This window comes from Bos indicus, chromosome 19 (genome assembly GCF_029378745.1).
Source record: "Bos indicus isolate NIAB-ARS_2022 breed Sahiwal x Tharparkar chromosome 19, NIAB-ARS_B.indTharparkar_mat_pri_1.0, whole genome shotgun sequence".
Classification (NCBI taxonomy): domain Eukaryota; kingdom Metazoa; phylum Chordata; class Mammalia; order Artiodactyla; family Bovidae; genus Bos; species Bos indicus.
The window spans coordinates 54477870-54496165 of NC_091778.1; the positions used below are offsets into that span (position 1 = coordinate 54477870).

At 51.7% G+C, this 18296-nt stretch overlaps 1 protein-coding gene across 11 annotated transcripts in view; it reads left to right on the forward strand.

Moving 5' to 3' along the window:
- The window catches only part of RBFOX3 (RNA binding fox-1 homolog 3), a 440999-nt gene that overhangs the window by 308418 nt on the left and 114285 nt on the right, over nt 1-18296 (forward strand). For 10 of the 11 annotated variants that reach the window (XM_070773955.1, XM_070773960.1, XM_070773957.1 and 7 more), the window contains exon 4: nt 1077-1116. The exons of the other annotated variant lie outside the window; for it this stretch is intronic. The gene's annotated coding sequence lies outside the window, so the exon portion shown is untranslated. The remainder of the gene's footprint in view (nt 1-1076; nt 1117-18296) is intronic. 11 annotated transcript variants of the gene reach the window in all.

Sequence of the window (18296 nt, forward strand, 5' to 3'; positions counted from 1 at the left end):
GTGGATAGGGGGATGCCGAGTGACTTCTTAATGAGTATGTGGTTTCCTTTCAGAGTGATGAAAAAGTTCTAGAACCAGATATGGTGTGTACAACAATGTGAATGCAGTTAATACCACTGAACTATACACTTTAAAATGGTTAAAATGGTAAAATGTTATGTGTATTTTATCATGTGCAAGATATGTACATATACAGTTATGAAACATTACCAAAATCAATAAGGAAAATTTAAGTCCAGAGAAAACACATACGTTCATGCACAGACATGCACCCTCATTTCTAATCTCCAAAGTGCCCGATGAGAAAAGGGCGGGATCAGGAGTCCAGACACACGTGTGCAGCCCCCAGGCCCCCAGGACGGGCCCCTTGATATCTCGCATCCCAGGTTCCTGGGTTATAAAAGGAGCTAATACCTGGGCCCTGCCACTCCGCCACCAGCTCCGAGCTGCTCCTGCCAATGGAAGCTCCTGGAAGCAGCGCCTAATTCCAAACAGCACACAATGGTGGCTTCTGAAATCATGTGTTTGCTGGGATTTAGAATTGTCTTACTTCTCTTTAAGCAACAGCAGCAGCCCATCCACTTTTCCTTGTGTTCTCCTTTGACTACTGTTAAAATAGATTGGCAGGCCATGACTCTACACAGAGACGCACCTGGGGAGGCAGGGAGCCACAAAGTCCCCTTTGAAGGTAACCTCAAAACCAGGTGGGGGTGGGGAAGAAGAGAAGAGGTACCTCAGAGTTTGCGGGAAAGGGAAGAAAGAGAGAAAACACAAAGGAGTGCCCCAGAGTTGCAGGGAAACATGAGTTTGGAAAATCTGGATGGCAGGCCCAGGGTGTTCTGTTTCCCTTTGTCTCTGCCTGTTAAATCAAATGCCGACTCCCAGCCCTGCCAGCGCACAGACAGCCGCGAGAGTTTAACCTGGGCAGGTTTCCTCGGCCTCCCAGGGAGATAATGCCTCCTTTTCCAGACTTGACTAGTCAATGGGCAAATCACAGCTAGCAACCAGATGTATGATGGCGACATTGATTCTAATTCTCTCCCCTTTCTTTCTTTCTCTCTTTTTCTTTTTCTTAGAGAGCCCACAGTGCCTCGGGAAAAATTGGCTGAATAAAAGGTAGAAAGACTTTCTCTTTTTTCCCCCTGAATAGTTTTTGGCAGATATGCACATGTTGAACATCTTGGGAGCTGCTGACAGTGGGTGCTGGGGGGCTCTGAGTTTCCTATTTGCTCGAAGGAGGGGTTTGGTGGGGTCGAAGTGGGGTGGCTTATTTAGCTCTCTTCCCATGATGGGCCAGCCCAATATATACTGGGAAAGCAGGCCTGGGGAGCCAGGAGGGACACGAGAGAACAGGAGTTTGTTTAAAGGCGACGCTGCCTAGCAGCTCCGCGTGGCCGGGGAAGCTGCACTGGTTCCTTCCTGGTCCCTTCCCTTCACCTCCCCTTCTCCCACCCCAGGTACTCGGTGCCCAGCTGTCCACCCCCAGACTGCAGGTCTTCAGAACCGAGGGCAGCTCAGGCTCACTGGTCCAGGGTGTCCAACTCCCATCTGTGGCCTGGCCTCCTTGGGGAAGGGGCTCAGTTCCCAAAGCCAACCCCCATGGTGGAGGGGTGGGGAGCAGAGGGCGCTGGACATTTCTGACCTGAGACCTGGGTCCTGTGTCCTGCCCACCCGCAGGTGCTCTCTCGTGTAGGCTCACTTGCAGACTTTTACTTTGGGGGAGGGGTAAGTTATTGTAAAGATAATGTGTATTTGTTGTGAACAAAATTAGAACACGCAGGTGTGCCATGTACTTGTCATCCTGGGTCCCAGGGGGCTTCTCCTCGCGGGCTCCTGGGTCTTGGCTGCAGGGCCCAAGGATAGCCAAGCCTATCCACAGGGCAGAAACAGAAGTAAAGCTGTTGGTTGGGAGGAGTCTGAGGCCTTCCTGAGACAAACACTGGAAATTTAGTGTGTTTTTTTTCCCCAAGCCCACGCTTGGCTCATCATGGACCAAATGGAGCTTGACTTGTCCAGGGAGTGTCTCCCAGATGTCATTCACCACAGGCCACAGGAGCTGTGTGGGGAGGACAAGTGGGCCCCGCTCACTAGCTTTCCATCAGGGGTCCTCTTCATGTGTCCCTGGATGATGCGTGACAGAGTCCCCAGGGAGTGACTGTCCTGGCTCTGTGAGTGCTCGATGCGTTTCTCCGTGGGAGGGGACAGAGAAAGTGGAGTCGGCCTTGCTCTCACTCTCTCACCAGAGTGTTGTAACCACAGAGAAGGCAGCTTCACACGGCAGCCTTCTTGCCAGGCCATCTTTATAAAATTGAGTCTCATTGTATGGGCAAGCATACAAACCAGTCTTCGGGTAAATTCGTCTGTGAGACAGAGAGTCCATTTGCACTCTAAGGATGATGTAGTGACCAGCTGGCTGGATTTTTGCACACTCAGTATTTTACTCAGCTTTACCAGAGTACAATGCATACACAATCAACTAGGTGTTTTCACAGTGTAGTTTTACATTTTGACATGATTATACCCGGGACATCATCGCTACAGTCAAGACACCAAACACATCCATCACCCCCAGAACTTTCCTGGTGCTCTTTAATCTCTTCCTCTCACCTCTTCCCAATCCCCTTTTCCTAGGCAAGCACTGATCTGCCTTCTGTTGCCATAAAATGATCTGTTTTCCCTAGCACTTTATATAAATAGAATCACGTCTTATGTCCTCTCTCTTTCGGTTTAGCCTCTTTCACCAACACAATTGTGTTGAGATTCATCCAGGTGGTGGTATGCACCCACAGCTCACCCTTCTTGTCGCTGAGAAGCATTCCATGTTATGAAAGCACCATGGTTTGTTTATCCACTTAGTCCTTGAAGGAGATGTGAGATGTTTCCAGTCTGGGGCTATTACAAATAAAGCTGCCAGGAGCGTTCATGACCAAGTCTTTGTACAAGCACCAGCTTGCTTTTCTCTGGGGTAAAATACCAAGAATGAAATGACTGGCTCCTATGGGAAGTGCATGTTGAACTTTTTAAGTAAATGCCAAACTCTCTTCCAAAGATGGCTGCAGCATTTCACATTCCCACCAGCCTTGTGTGAGGATCACAGATTTGTATGCTCACCGACACTCGGTGTTACCGGTCTTTATCCTTTTAACCACTCTAACAGGTGTGAAATGGTATTTGGCTGTGGTCCCATTGCATTGCCCTGATGACGAATGATGTTGATCATCTTTCATGTGATTATTTGACACCTGCATCTCCTTTGGTGAAGTGCCTGTTCAAATCTTTGCCTATATTTTTATTGGGTGGTTTTTTTTTTCTTTTTTATGTTTAATTGGAAGATAGTTGCTTTAAGATGTTGTGTTGGTTTCTGCGGTACAACAACATGAATCAGCCATAAGTAAACATATATCCCCTCCCTCTTGAGCCTTCCTCCCACTCCTCTAGGTTGTCACAGAGCACCCGGCTGAGCTCCCTGTGTTGTAATAGCAACCTCCCACCATCTACTTTACACATGGTAATATATATGTTTCAGTGCTACTCTCTCAACAGAGATGCAAATATAGAGAACAGACTTGTGGTTTGTTTTCTTATGGTTGAGTTTTGGGAGTTAGTTATATATTCTGAATATAAGTCCTTTATTGGACACCTGCTTTGCCAATATTTTTCTTCCCATTGGTCTGATTTTGCATTCTCTCTATAGTGTCCCCGTGAAGAGCACACTTTTTCACTTGGATGAAGCCTAGTTTGCCAATGTGTTCTTCATAGATCATGCTGTATCTAAGATTTATTTAGCATGACCCAAAGTCACCAAGATTTTTTCCTATACTTTCTTATAGACATTTTATAAGTTTCAGATACTCCATTAGGTCTGTGATTTATCTTGAGTTCATTTTTGTGTATAGTGGAAGGTGGATTGAAATTCATTTTTCTGCATGTGGATAGCCAGTGGATTCCGTATTGTTGTTGCTGTTGTTTAGTCTCTTAGTTAAGTCCAACTCTTTTGCGATCCCATGGACTGTAGCCTGGTAGCCTCCTGTGTCCATGGAATTTCCTAGGCAAGAATACTGGAGTGGATTGCCATTTCCTCCTCCAGGGATCTCATCAACCCAGGGACAGAACCCATGTCTCCTGCATTGGTAGGTGAATTCTTTACCAATAAGCCACCAGGGAAGCGCAGAATTCCATATTACGTATTTTAAAAACTGTCCTTTATCTGTTGAATTGTCTTCTCAGTTTGAAAAGAAATTAGTTGTCATATATGTGTGGGTCCACTTCTGGACTTAGTTGCATTGACCTGTTTGTCTACCTGAATGCCATACCATACTACCACGATTATTGTAGCTTTATATTAAGTCTGGAGATCAGGTAATGTTGGCCCTCCAACTTTGATTAGCTATTCTAGGTCCCTTACATTTAGAATCAGCATGTGAATTGTTTTTTTAATACCAACTGGGAATTTGAATGGGATTACATTGAATCTATAGATCAACTTGGAGGATCATTGAATCTTAATATTATCTCCTGACTCTTAAACAAGGTATGTCTCCCCAGTTAGTTGGGGCGCCTTTCTCTGATCTATGGTTTGTGGTTCAGTGTATGGGTCTTATATGTCTCTTGTCAGATTTACCCCCTGCTGCTGCTGCTGCTGCTAAGTCGCTTCAGTCGTGTCCGACTCTGTGCGACCCCATAGACGGCAGCCCACCAGGCTCCCCCATCCCTGGGATTCTCCAGGCAAGAACACTGGAGTGGGTTGCCATTTCTTTCTCCAATGCATGAAAGTGAAAAGTGGTATCACATATTTTTTTGTTATTTTAAATGGCATTTTTTATTTCCATTTCTGATTGTTGCTAGTGTATAAAAACAAAATTATGTTTTTTGATAGCAATCATGTATCCTGAAACCTTGCAAAACTCACCAGTTCTAGTAGCTTTTGTAGATTCAATCAGATTTTCTGCATATATGATCATGTTGTCTGTGAAGAAAGACAGTTTTGCTTCCACCCTTCCAATCTGGGGGCCTTGTATGTCTTTTCCTTGCCTTGTTTCACTGGCTAGAACCTCTGGTAGGACACTAAACAGAAGTGGTGAAAACAACCATTCTTGTTTTACACCTTGTGTTAAAAAGATAGTAAGCCTCTCACTGTTAAGTAGGATATTATCTGTAGGCTTTTCATAGGGCTCTTTCTATTTCTTGTTGCTCAGCCGTGTCCAACTCTTTGTGACCCCGTGGACTGCAGCAAACCAGGCTTCCCTGTCCTTCACTGTCTCCTGGAGTTTGCTCACCTAGTTCCCTTCTATTGCTAGTTCGTTGGAAAATTTTTTCAGTTTTTTTTTTGTTAGAAACTGATGTTGACTTTTGTTAAATTCTTTTCCTGTGTCCATTGAAATGATCGTATGTCTTTCCATTTTTAGTTTGCTAAAAAAACAACTTTAAAAACTTGGTGAATTATATTCATTAATTTTCAAACCTTAGTCCAACATAGGCTTAAGTCTATCATCTCATTTTTTTTTCTGTTTTTTAAATTTGTTCTTTATCCTCTTTTCCATCCTTTTTTGCTTTCTTTTGGATTGAGTATTTTTTTAATCATTATTCCATTTTATCTCCATTCATGACTTATTAGCTTTACCTCTTATTTTGTTATTTTGATGGTTGTACTGTTTCCTCTAATCCTTTCAGATGGTTCTTCCCTCAAATGCATGTGCTGCTTAGGACTCAGCTGAATACTGAGTGGGAACCCTCTAGAACTCTCCAGGGTCCCCACTCTGTCCAGCTCTTTCCTCTCTGCTACCAAGTCTTACAGGTCCAGTCAACTTGGTCTCCCCAGCTCTCAGTTCTGTCTCAACTCAGGAATGACCCCAGGCTCTACCTGGGATCCCTGCACTTTGGCCTGAAACCTCTCTGGGTTAAAGCTATGAGGGCTCCCCTCTCTGGGTTTCCCACCTCTCAGAGACAGATCATTGTCCTTCATCGTCTGGTGTCCAATGTCTTGAAAACCACTCTTGCCTCAAGGCACCAGGGTGGGAGGAGGGAGAGCTCCTGTGAAGGGAGTGGGCTGGTCCAGGCACCATGGACCTGACAGTGAGGGGTCTGAGTAGAGGGACAAACACCGTTGTCTCATTTTCCTTGAGAACGGCCCACCCCACCCCAACTCAATTAAGATGAATCTGCAACATCAAGAATTTAGATCTTAGAAGACTGTTACAAAGGGCTCTTCACAGAATTTCTTCTTAAGAAATTTCTGATTGTAAAGAATAAGTAGGGAGGGGGAGGATAATACCGCCAAGCCTCTCTAAACCTCAGTGATGGGGAGGTCAGGAAGCTCCCTGGGGTGGGGAAATCAGAAACCCCCTGTGGTGGGGAGGTCAGAAACCCCCGGGGTGGGGAGGTCAGAAACCCCCCAGTGGTGAGGCAAAAGGGAACTCAGAGTCCCCCAGCAGCCCCAACTGCCTCCCAGTTTAAGCATATCATAGCATATCAGGCGCAGCATCCACCTCAACCCCCATACAAGTAGCTGAGCTGGAAGGAGGACCTGTCAGACGCTAAGGCCACTCACTCCCCCAAATCACAGTCCCCAAGCCCTCTCCATGAGCCATGCACAGCTGGAGCTGCAGTCTTAACCCTCTATCTGTGCACAGCATCCCCCAGCCTATGAGGGGCTCACACAGCTGTTAACTCATACGACACGTTATCCCCATCTTACAGATGAGGAAACTGAGGCTTAGGATGGGTAAACGGTTTGCTCAGGCTCATGCTGCCCAGGCTTCTTTTTAAGCTGAGAATTTCCCTTGAGCAAAGTTGATGATCCTTATAAGAGAGTGTGGGTTTCTTGGGCTTGGGTATCTGAGCCCCTGCCCAGCCATGCCTCCACCTGCCACACCAAAGGAGCTAACTGACCAGCATGGGACACAGAGGACTAGGCCCTACCAGGCTAGCTAGGGCTCTCCTGACCTTTGACAGAGCATTTCCATTGTCAGGGTTGTTGGCAGACTAGCTTCACGGGACTGCAAGGTTTCTGACTCACTATAGAACTTTTTTCCAGGAATATCAGATGTCAGGAGTTTTTTGACATATATGCACATGTGTTTGGATTAGTGCATCACTTAGGCTGTCATCGTGGGGGAAAAAAGATGGGGGAATGTCTGATATGTTGATCACGAAGGGTTCACCCAATCCCACGGCTGTTTCTAACTCTAAGGCTACACTGTGCATTGATTCCCCTATATACATACCTTCAAGTTGTGAACTTTCAAAAACTCAAGCGCGCTCCTTTCAATGCTAGCTATTTTGTACTGTACTTCTATACTTTTAAGGTACTGTACTGTCAGATTTAAAATGTTTATTTTTTGCGTTTGTTTTTTATGAATTATTTGTGTACCTGTTACAGTAAAGTCCTATGTAGCCAACTGTGTTAGTTGAATACCTAGGCTAACTTTGCTGGACTTATGAACAAATTGGATTTACAAACACGCTCTTGGAATGGAACTCTTTCCTATGTAGGGAGCTTACTGTACCAGCAGCATGGGTACCACTTGCCAGAAAATCAGCTCCCAAACCGTCGGGCTCTGTGTCGCAGGGACTGACAAGGGTCCCCAGTGCCTCCCTTGGTTTTCAGGCTGTATCCAGCTGGGTAGCTTTGGGCTACCTCTGAAAAAAGCAGCACATGAAACATTCGAGATGGGATTAGAGGACAACAGAAAGAAGAGCCTGTGTGTGCGCATCCATGTTTGTGCAAAAGTATAAAAACCCCGAGTTTGTGTTTTCCCAAGAGTATTAATTACAGTTGGAGAGGAGGCTTGTCCGGGCATGTTCCGCTTGGGCAGAGTAATTAATCATTCGGTTTCGAGGAGTGGAAGATGGGTCACGGTGCAGAGAGCAAGACACACATCTCTCTCTCTCTCTCAGACTTCACAGCTGCCCCACCTGCTCCGGGGTGGACGGCTTTGCCCAAGGCACGTGCCAGAGGGAGCATGGGGAGCTTGCAGGCAGCAGGCTGGGAGAGGAGGGAGACTGTGAGGCCTTGACACCATCTGCCTGAGACACAGCCCATCATGCGGAAAGCCTGTGAGGGTGGCTCGAAAGGAGAAACTGTGCAGTCTCTTGTGGATGATTGCCTCTGATGGGGGCAACAGGCAGAAAGACACGGGCACCAGCCAGCCTGGCTGCCCACCTCAGATCCCTTCTGATCTTACAGGCCTTCCCTCAAGGCCGACGGGAGGGCTGGGGGTCTCTGGGATCCACTGGGGAGGTCCACGAATAAGGTGGGTTTTATTCTTATCTGTGGCTGAAAAGCAGGACATACAGGCTCACCATTTAGTGTAGGTCCCTCACCACACAACAGTTATAAATCAGTCTCTCCCTGGCCTTGGTGAGGTGCTTGGAAAGGCAAAACCAGCCCAGAGGACTGCGCCGTCCTCCCTCTGCCCCTGCGTCCCTCCACCCTCTCCTGAGCACTAGGGTCACCCCTGTGTCTCCTGAGCTGCTCAGGCTCTCCCAGGACACTTTGCTTTTTGTCCTTTCCACCATCACATGCATGCTTCTGCCTCTCATTGCTGCAGGCAGATGCTGGACACCTGAGCCCCAAGTGACCACACACTTGCTTTCAGCAACAAGAGTTTTTCTGTAAAGTTATAAAGTATATAGTAATGAGTACTGGCCCCAAGTCCACTCTCCTGGCCACCCTTCCCCTTGCACGGCAGCCAGCAAACACTGAGCGGGGCCTGCTCCTGCCAGAATCCTTCCGGGAAGGCCCTGGGCGGCCCCAGTGATTTGGTCCAGGATAGTGCCATGGGCACCTACTGTGTGCCAAGGGCTGTGCTAGGTGCTCAGGATGCCACCCTGAACCAACCAGACTGATACTCGAGCAAATAATCACCCTCTCCTGGTGGTGGGCAGGGGTGGGGGGCAGATGCACTTCCAGCCAGTCTAAGGGAATAAAGGGAAAACCACTCGGAGGCAGAGGCCCAACTTGCCTCCAAAGATGTGCTTTCATCTTCTGCTCTGCTCTCGGGGCTTCTGTGCTTCGTCTGCTGGAACTAGCCTTCCAGAACTTGGCTCACAGAACCAGGGGTCTCAGGCAAGCTAGCAAGGAATCTCCAGGCTTCTTTGCTGGGTGTCCAGCCTGCTGACTCTCTGGTACTTGCAGATGCGTTGGAGGGAAGGAGGGAAGGACAGGAGATACAGGAACAAGGATGGAGCAGAGCAAGATGGGGTTGAAGGAGCGTCCACAGCAGCTTCTGTGCAGGCCAGGCTGAGAGGTCACTACCCAGAAGGCTGAGGGTCCCCGATGCTGGCCGGGCTCCAGAGACTCCTGAACTTGCAGATGTGGAGTTTTTCCTTCTCCAGTTTTGTGATGAATAAATTCACTTGTCTCCTCACCCCCACTTTCATACCTGCTTCTCTCTTCATTCTTATACCTGCAAATTCCCTTGATCAAATTTATAATGGTGATCATTTATCAAGCAACACCTATGTGTCAGTTCCTTCACCTTGGTGATTTCTAAACTTCATAATGATCCAGGAAAGTACATGATGCTATCTCATTTTTCCAAAAAGGAAACTGAGGCTCAGAGAAATTAAGAAACTTTCTCAAAGCCATACTGCAAGTCAGCAGCTGAGCTGGAATTAGCCTCTGTCTGAGTGATGTTGGATCCAGGCTCCTTCCTGCCCTAGCAGATTGACTCTCAAGAGATGCCCGGTGCCATCAAAGATATCTCATGTTCTCTTGATCAAGGGTAGAAGGATAAGACCGCTAATGGAGCCAAGAAGCCGTCCCCACTCTGCTATGGGTGCTGGCTCTGAAGAAATCCTTAGGATGAGTGGAAATGGTCTTAAGGTCTTCCTCCTTCAACACCTCCTAACCCTAAAACCCAACCCTAACCGTAACCCGGCCCTCCCCCCTTTTAAAGACTGTGCTCAGGGGTTTTAATGATGATACTTTCAAAGTCTAAGTTGGACCTTGTAACTTGCCCCTCCTCAACTCAAATCCTCTCAGGACTGCCTGTTCCTTTAGCGAAAAGCCAGTCATCAGAACACCCTCCCGTGTAAGACCTCATGAGATCTGGCCCCATCATCTCTCTGACCACCTTTTCCATTAGCTCCCCTTCAGTTTCCTTACTCCACTCCAAGGGGCCGCTTTGACTGTTCTCTGAATAGCCAAACACGTCCCATGACAGCCTTTGCCTGGGCTATTCCATCTGCTGGAACATGCCTCCCAAAGAGCCTTAGGGCTCCTTCCCTTGGCTCCTCCAGCTTGGCCTGAACATCACCTCTGCAATTAGGCCCACCCTGCTCCTGCCTTCTCTCTCTCTCTTTTTTTGCTGCGCGGGTCTTCATTGTGGCCCTCCAGCTCTTTGTTGCACTGTGCAGACCCCTCCATTTGTGGCACACAGACTTAGTTCCTCAATCAAACTTGCGTGCCCTGCATTGGAGGGTGGATGCTTAACTGCTGGACCACCAAGGAAGTCCCCATGTTGTCTTCCAATTGGAGACTGGATAGCGGTACAGTTGGGTGCATTCAGAATTGCCTGAATGATTATCTCCAAAGAGCGCTGGCTCCTGGGGTGTCCCTCGTGGTATGCCACAAGGCTCTGCTCTCAACCCTAGCCTAGTCGGCGTTTTTATCCGTGATTTATGTAAGCGTGCAATAGGCATGATGATCAGATTCTTGTTTACCTGAAACTGAGACAAATAACTAATACTGCCCAGGACCCTAGATGAAACTGAACTAAACTCAATAAGAATAAATGAAAAATACTGCTCTTGGTCCAAAAATACTAAGTTGATGAATGTAAGAGAAGGAAGGGGCGAGGGTTTTAAATGATGGTCAGTTCAGTACAATTAAGGGGGTTGTCTTGTCCATGAAGGCTGCTGTAACAGAATGCCACAGACTGGGCAGCTTATCAAGGAAAGATATTTACTGCTAACAGTTCTGGGAGCCGGAGTCCAAGATCAGGGTGCCAGCAAGGTCGGGTCCTGGTCAGGGCCCTCTTTTGGGGTGCAGATCGCTGTTTTCTATTTTCTCATTGTGTCCTCACATGGAAAGCAGAAGCAGGAAGTAATCAGGATACTAATCCCACCACAGGGGCCCCACCATCATGACCTCATCTGACCCTAATCACCTCTCAGAGGCCCCACATCCTAATGCCATCTCATTGGGGTCAGAGATTCAACATAAGAATTTCCCTAGATGGGGAGGGGGACAAAAACATTTAGTCCATAATAGTGACAAAACAGTGGTGAATAGTGACAAAATAGCTTATCCAGGCTGGGGACACTGTTACCTGTAAACCAAGAGTGTCCCAGACAAGCTGGAGGGTGCGGTCACTCTGAGTAGAAGCCTCGAAGGCTCATGTTATTTGGATTGCATGATTGAAGGCACATTCCCAGATTATGCAAAGGGGAAATTGGTTGGAGCCTCCCTAGACCCTTGGGTTCACTTTGAAGTCATCGCTATGAAGGTTCACTAGGACTGTTCAGCCAGTGGAGGAAGACTGGGTAGCCAGACTGTCTGTCTTGGAGTGTCCGAGGGCTGGGCTGCTGAAGGAAAAGGTGGTTTTCTCCATGTGACCTTAGATCCACTGAAATCAGAAGGAGGAGTCCAAAGGGCAGGTTTAAGGGCAGTCTAAAGGGAGAACTGTCGAAGGACGACAGCTGGCCAGCGATGGATGGGTCCCTTCCATCCTTGGAGGCTGCAGAGGAGTCTCGTCTATTGAAAGGGGAGGACCAGGTGGCTCTTCTGAATGGGAGGCAGTGCTGAGTGTCTGCCACAAGTTAACTGTTTGGGAAGGAGACTCTGCCAGCACCTGTTTAAATCAGGACATGGGGAGAGCCCCCCAGGTGTGACGACATGTGAGGGAACAGATGTGAGTTCAAACCTGTCTTCCCTATGCACCCCATCTTTCCCTTGCTCCTCTTGCCCCTGATGAGGTTTCCACTTCCCAAGCCCCTCTCCTGCTGCTGAATTATTGAAAGTGTCATTTGCTTTATCACTGTGCTGGAGGGGGACCGTCGCAGAGCAGCTTGCTTGGGATTGTGTGGACGGTGGCCCTTAGAATCCACTCCCTGGCCCCACTCGGTGGGGGCAGCTGCTCCCAGCCCCCTCCTCCTTCTCCCTTCATCATCTCTCACTCATAACTGCTGGTGTTCTTACTGGAGGATGCGGCATCCTCTCCATGTCTCATGCCACCAGCCAGGAGGGCTGTAGATTGAGTCTGTGGCAGAAGTCACCACCCAGCACAGGTGGACAGCCAAGTCTCTGTGCTGGGGCCCTGGGACATCCCCCTGCAACCGACCAACTGAAGGTCTCCTGGGTGCACATGGGTGGACATGGCCTGCTGACTGGGGGCCACTCTGATGCATATGCCACCTTGGTATGTTTGTGGGGATAGAGTCATCGTGTGTGCAGGGCAGAACCTGTGTGTTTGAGTATGTGTGTGTGTGTGCAGAAATGCATGCAGCTGTGTTGTGGGCTCCTGCACTGCCGTGTGTGTGCACTCAGGCATGCATTTTTTTAGCAGACATCCTAGAGCTTAATTTGACACAGGCCCTGCCCGTGAGACATTGCTATCTGATCCAGTCTTCCCAGAGAAGATGTTGGTGTGGCCACCCCAGAGCAGAGGATGCCAGGAGACAGGCGACTTATTCAGGGGCAGTGCAGGCGGCATGGGCAGGTCCCCAGGGGATAGAGAGGCACACAAGAAATGGCAAGCCCCCAAAATGCTCTGGGTGGGGAGTGCAGAACTCCCACCCGCATCCCAGAGGTGCGGTGTGAAGTTTGCTGGAGCCCCAGACCCTCCAGACCTAAGCTCGTTGTCTGGTCAACAGTGACCCAGACCATGGAGGAAACTGCTTTTTCTCTCCATGAGGGCTTGGCCCCCACCCCTGCCTTCCCTAAAGGGCAGCCCAGCCATGCTCCACAGCCTTTAAGTTCTCTTCAGACCCTTTTGTAGGTATCTGCTGTGTGCCTAGCCCCACGATGGCTGCTCCCCCTTACAACAGGCAAGGCCAAGCCCCTGACCTCCAGGAGCTGCCCATCTCCCAAGGCAGAGATGGTAAGTCTGCGTAAAGGGCAAGGCCACTTGACCAGGCTGGAAGCCACAGAAAGTAAGGACGGGGGCTCCTGACAGCCTGTGGTGGGCACTGTGGTCCCCGTGAGCTTTCTGAACCCAAAGCCTGGCTCCACAGGGCCCTCTGGACACACTCAGAGGAAATGTGACCAGGTGCCAGCTCTGAGCACCGTATCGACAGGTGTGGGCACTCATTACCTCAGTAAGGACCCAGAGGAGGATGGTCAGGGACCTGGAGTGGGCATAGAGGCCTTCCGAAAAGCAACAGGGCACCAGACCCTTCCTCAAGCTTGCAGGGAGGCAGGGAGACCCACGTCAACTCTGATGTCCCGTTTCTCCATCACTCATCCTCAGGTGGTACGAGGGTACAAGCCTTTTATGCATCTCCTTTGATCACTGATCACTTGGTCAGTCTTATCAGATCACTGAAACAGCTTAGAAGCAGAGTTGTCACCTCAGTTAGAAATGAGGAAATTGAGGGTCAAAGCATGGCTGTGACTGGCAGAGCTGGGTTTGCAAATTCTTGGGCCTCCGAAGCCTCCAGCCATGTTTGCTCACTGGCTCATAAGCGCTTGCACCCCCAGGGGGCCCTGGAGCTCATTAGACCCGCTAGAAATCAGGCAGGGGCTTCCTGGGGCATCAGGCCTTCTCTGAACATCTTTGCCATCCTCCAGTGTTTGTGGCTTGTGAAGGGGCTGTGACACAGTTATAGAGCATTCAACAAGAGCACACAGACACCCCTGCCCTCTGAGCCCTTCCTCCTGTACCTCCACACTTCCCCGCACCATCAGCATCCTTGCCAGCCCCAGAGGTGTAAAGCCTGACATCACTACTTCTGTCCTGGTGCCTCTTTGGGGCTCGTCCAGCCTGGGAGTCACAGGCTGGGCCTTAAACAGGAGCCAGGGTACCCAGCCAGAGGCTCCCAACCCCAGAGCCCCACCTCCTCCTTCTCCATCCAGCCTTCCTCCCTACTCAGCCAGGCCCCCTTGGGTGGAGATGATGGGGTGTGGATGGGGTGGCCCCCACTGAGGCCAGCCAGGAACCTCCCTGTGCCCCCACACTCCCTCAGGTGTCCTTAATGGGGTGGGAGGGAATCCTAACAGGAGCGAGCCAAAAGCCCCGCTGTGGGCAAGGAAGAGCTGGACTATCAGAAGTGGTCCCCGTCCTCTCCCAGTCTGAGGACACCAGCCAGGCCCAAGGGCAACAGGAAGCTTACCACCTACTGCCCCTCACCAGTGCATAGGAACCCCATCCCCAAGTCCCGCCTCTGGGCCTCAGTTTTCCCCACTGGAAGAACCCTTAAGGATCATGGGAAGAATGGCTCCTTTCATCTCTTCCTTTTGTTCCGTCATAGAGGGGGCGATGGCCTGGGGGGAATCTGGTCTTCAGGCCGACAGACGGATTAGCCTCCTGCCTGGCCAGGTCCCTAGGTAGCTTGTGACCCCTGGGCAGCCCTGGCCTGAGGCAATGGTCAGGGAAGCCAGCCAGCCAGCTGGGCCAGCCTGCTCTGGGCAGGGCTGAGCAGGACTCCAGAAGCCCGGATGCTCTGCAGGGTTGGGTGTCCAGCAGCACAGAGGCTCATAGGGAGAGCAGCTCAGAAGATGCTGAGGCAGGCCAGGTGTGGGGCAGACACACACACATGGGGTCCCTGGCACCCCCACCCGCCGCCAGCCCCTGCACAGCACTCGACTTCTGACCTGGCAGCAGCAATGCCTCATCTCAACTTGGCCTCAATCCAGGGCCCAGAGCCAGCAGCTCCCCCTCCCAGACTTGGGGCTGGGGTCTCGGGGGCAGGTCTCACCTCTGTTGCTAACATCTTCCATCTTCCCACCTCTGAAGCCAAGAGAAACCTTTTGAGAAAACAAACGGTGGTCCTTTTTTCCCCACTCTCTCTGTTTTTCTCAACCTCAGAGAAGGTCTCCCCTTCCCCACCCAGTATCCGTGAGATCGATCAGGTGGAAGGTTTTGCCTCCCCACCCCGGCACCATGGGAGCCTCCCTTAGACCCCACGTGGGAGTGCGGGCGTCCAGATGGGGAAGCTCAGCTCTGAGCACAGAGCTGGGCAGCAGGAGTGACTGGACCGGACACTGCTGGGCAGGACCCAGCAGATGGGCAAGCCCAGAGCAGGCGCTGAGCTGAACAACCTGGGAAGGAAACCCGGGAGACCAGGCAAGGGAGAGGACAGGCAGCGGGAGCAGAGAGCAGAGCAGCACTGAAGACAGCTGCGAGTGCGAGCGCCTGCTCAACCCAGAGCCGCGTGGGGACCACAGCCCCCATCCCCAGCCTGCTGCCCTGCCCGCCGCTGCGGCTGCCCCACTGGGTCTCCTCCCCGAGCCTGCGTGGAGCCTCGGTTCCAAAATGATGATGTGTTTTTGGGTATGTACCAAGCGCGGACTGCCGAGTTGCTTTTTCGGCTCCGGGCAGATCCAGGGTTGAAATGAGAAAGCAGCCTGCCCAGCACGGCCCCTGAAAGTGCCCCCTCGCGCCTGTCCCCAGCTGGCACCACAGCTCTCCCCCAGGGCCCAGCCAGCACGGCGCTGGGGTCAGGAGTGTCCCTAGACAGGAAGTGCAGCCGGCCGGAGAGCCAGACTCCCCTCGGTGGCCTCCATGGGCTAGGCGGAAGTTCTGAAAGGCCCTGCATGGGGTGCGCTGTCCTATCCCTTCCCTCTTGCCAGTCCTTGCAGGAACCTGCTTCAGATCCCCCAGTGAAAACGTCAGGTGGCTCCCAAGACCACGGACACACCCGCCCAGCCCTGCCTCTCCTCCACTCCCTTCCTCCCTGCCCCCCACCTGAGTCACAATATCAGCAACAGACACTGGACCCTGGAGAGACTGGTGGGCACGCTCAATGTGAGCTGGAGCCAACAGCCCCAGAGCTCTGGGTCCCCAAACCCCAAAGCTGGGAGGGCCCAGAGAGAGAACAAGCCCCAACCCGAAGACCCCTTCCCTCCTCCCTGGCTAGCCCCGGGCCTCTCGGCAAAGGAAATGACAGCAGAAGTGATCAGAGCGGGGGTCTTGGCCAGACCTGGGAAGAGGCAGCGGGGAGGCTGAAGCTGGAAGGGCCTCCTTGGGGGATGAGGAGGGACTAGTGGTTCTCATTAAGTCCGGCTGAACTAGGAGAAGGAAGGCCAGGCACGTGTGTATGCGTGCGCATACATGCAAGCAAGCATGAATTGCAGGTCTCCCACGATCCCTGGCCTCGGGGTTGCCATGGAGGTGGTTTGAAAATCTGAGTTCTGTGCTTTTGACATGGAAGAGACCTTTTCCCCGGGGCCTCACCAGCGGCCCCAGCACCACCCGGGCCGTGGGCTCCCCACACTGAAGCACTTCCTCCAGGCTGAACTCTCAGGTGCAGCCTGCCCCATGGCGTCCTCCTCCAGGGCCACAGCCAGCCCCCACCTCCAGGGAAACTCTCAAAGCCCTGGGGCCTCACTGGGAGGGGCTGACCTGGAAGCAGGAACCTGTGGGGCACCTGGGTGGCTGGGCAGGGTGTCAGCAGGAGAGGCCAAGGCAGCCACAGGGAAGGCGCCAGTAGCCACTGGGAGCCAGGACGGCTGTAGTCAGTCGCACGTCTGTGGTCACAAGCCGAGCTCCACTGAGCTCTGCTGACCCCATTCCCACCCAGGGCAGAATTAGGGTCAGCATGTGTCTAACTTGGGTCTTCCCACGTGACTCAGTGGTAAAGAATCCACAGACGCAGGAGACACTGGTTCCATCCCTGGGTGGGGAAGATCCCCTAGAGAAGGAAATGGAAACCCACTCCAGTATCCTTGCCTGGAGAATTCCGTGGACAGAGGAGCCTGGCAGGATGCAGTCCATGGGCTTGAAAAGAATCTGACATGACTGAGCATGAGCGTGATGTGCCTAGCTGCTGTAGGCCTCCATCTTTTGCAAAGACAAATAGCTCTGCCAAGAATGGCCTGGCTGCCCAAGCCTTTGCTCTGCAGATTCCTCCTTGTTCTTCAAGGCCAGCCTGAGGGAACACTGCCCCAGGGACACTCTTCTTGAACCAGCAGGCAGAATGGATTTCTCTCTGTATCTCGATTCCAGGGAGCACCAGGCTGGCGTTAGTGAGCTGGCCTTGATCCTTCCTGTGGCCTGAGGGTCCCTCCAGAGCCTCGTGGGACTTCTCCTGGTCTGGGCCTGGCAACCAGGAGATGCTCCCAGGTGGCTAGGTGGTTCCAGAGGAGAGTCCCGCGCCCCCCTCCCCCCAGGCATGCTACTTCTTAGGTGCTGTGGCTCCTCTTGGGGGATCTTGCCTCCCAGGATCCCCTCCCCTCCAAAGCTTTGTCCTTGCCCACTCACACAGCCGGGCCTGGGGGATGTGCTGGAGTGTCCCCGCCTGAACTTTTGAGGTTGTTTTAGGACAGGGCTGGAACCTGAACTGGAGAATCTTGCCTTCTCCCCTTCCCTGGTTGGGCTTCACATCCAGGTGGGGATTTACCTCTGTAGAAAGGAGAGAGGGCCATGGCAGACAGACCCCTTCCCTGGGTCTTGTCCCCCAGATCTCTCTCCCTGAGCCATGGCCCCACCCCATTTCAGGAGATGGCACTCAAACTAGCAACTCCCAAGTCAGCACCCTCGCCTGGAGCCCCTCCCAAGCCCCACCTGGCACCCACTCATTTCCCACTGTCCACCTAATGCCCACCTGGTGTCCACACACTCCTCAGACTCAGCACATTAAAACTGCTCATTTCTCTTCTGACCAGCTTTTCCTTCTTTTTCTTACAATCCCAGGAGAGTCCTCCCACCCACCCGAACTCTTGGGATCACCCTCAGTCCCTGCCAACCCCAGCTTCCCAGCACAGACCAGCCTTGCAGGTTCTGCCTCTGCCCTTTCTCTTTATCCTCCCCCTTCCCCAGACCCCCAGGCCCAGGCCCAGTGCCACCTGCCCAGGTCAAGTCTAAACTTCTTTCTTAACCTGGAGCACAAAGTTCTTTACATCTGGCCTGTTTAGCCCCAGCCTCACCCCCTGTAGCTCCTTCACATTCTCACCCTCCTGTGGTCCAGCCAGGCTGAGCTGCTTCCAGATTAACTAGAACATCTGCTGAGCGCCCCCTCTCCCAGGCTTATTCCTCCTAAAATATCCTCCTTCCTCCACATCCCCCAACCCACAGCTGGCTCCTACCTTCAGTTTAGGGTAAGCTTGTGGGCAAAGATGGAGGGCTGTGGCATGTCAAGTGAGAAGCAGTTTAGAAGTCACCACCTCCAGCAAGCCTGCTCTGACCACCCCGCAG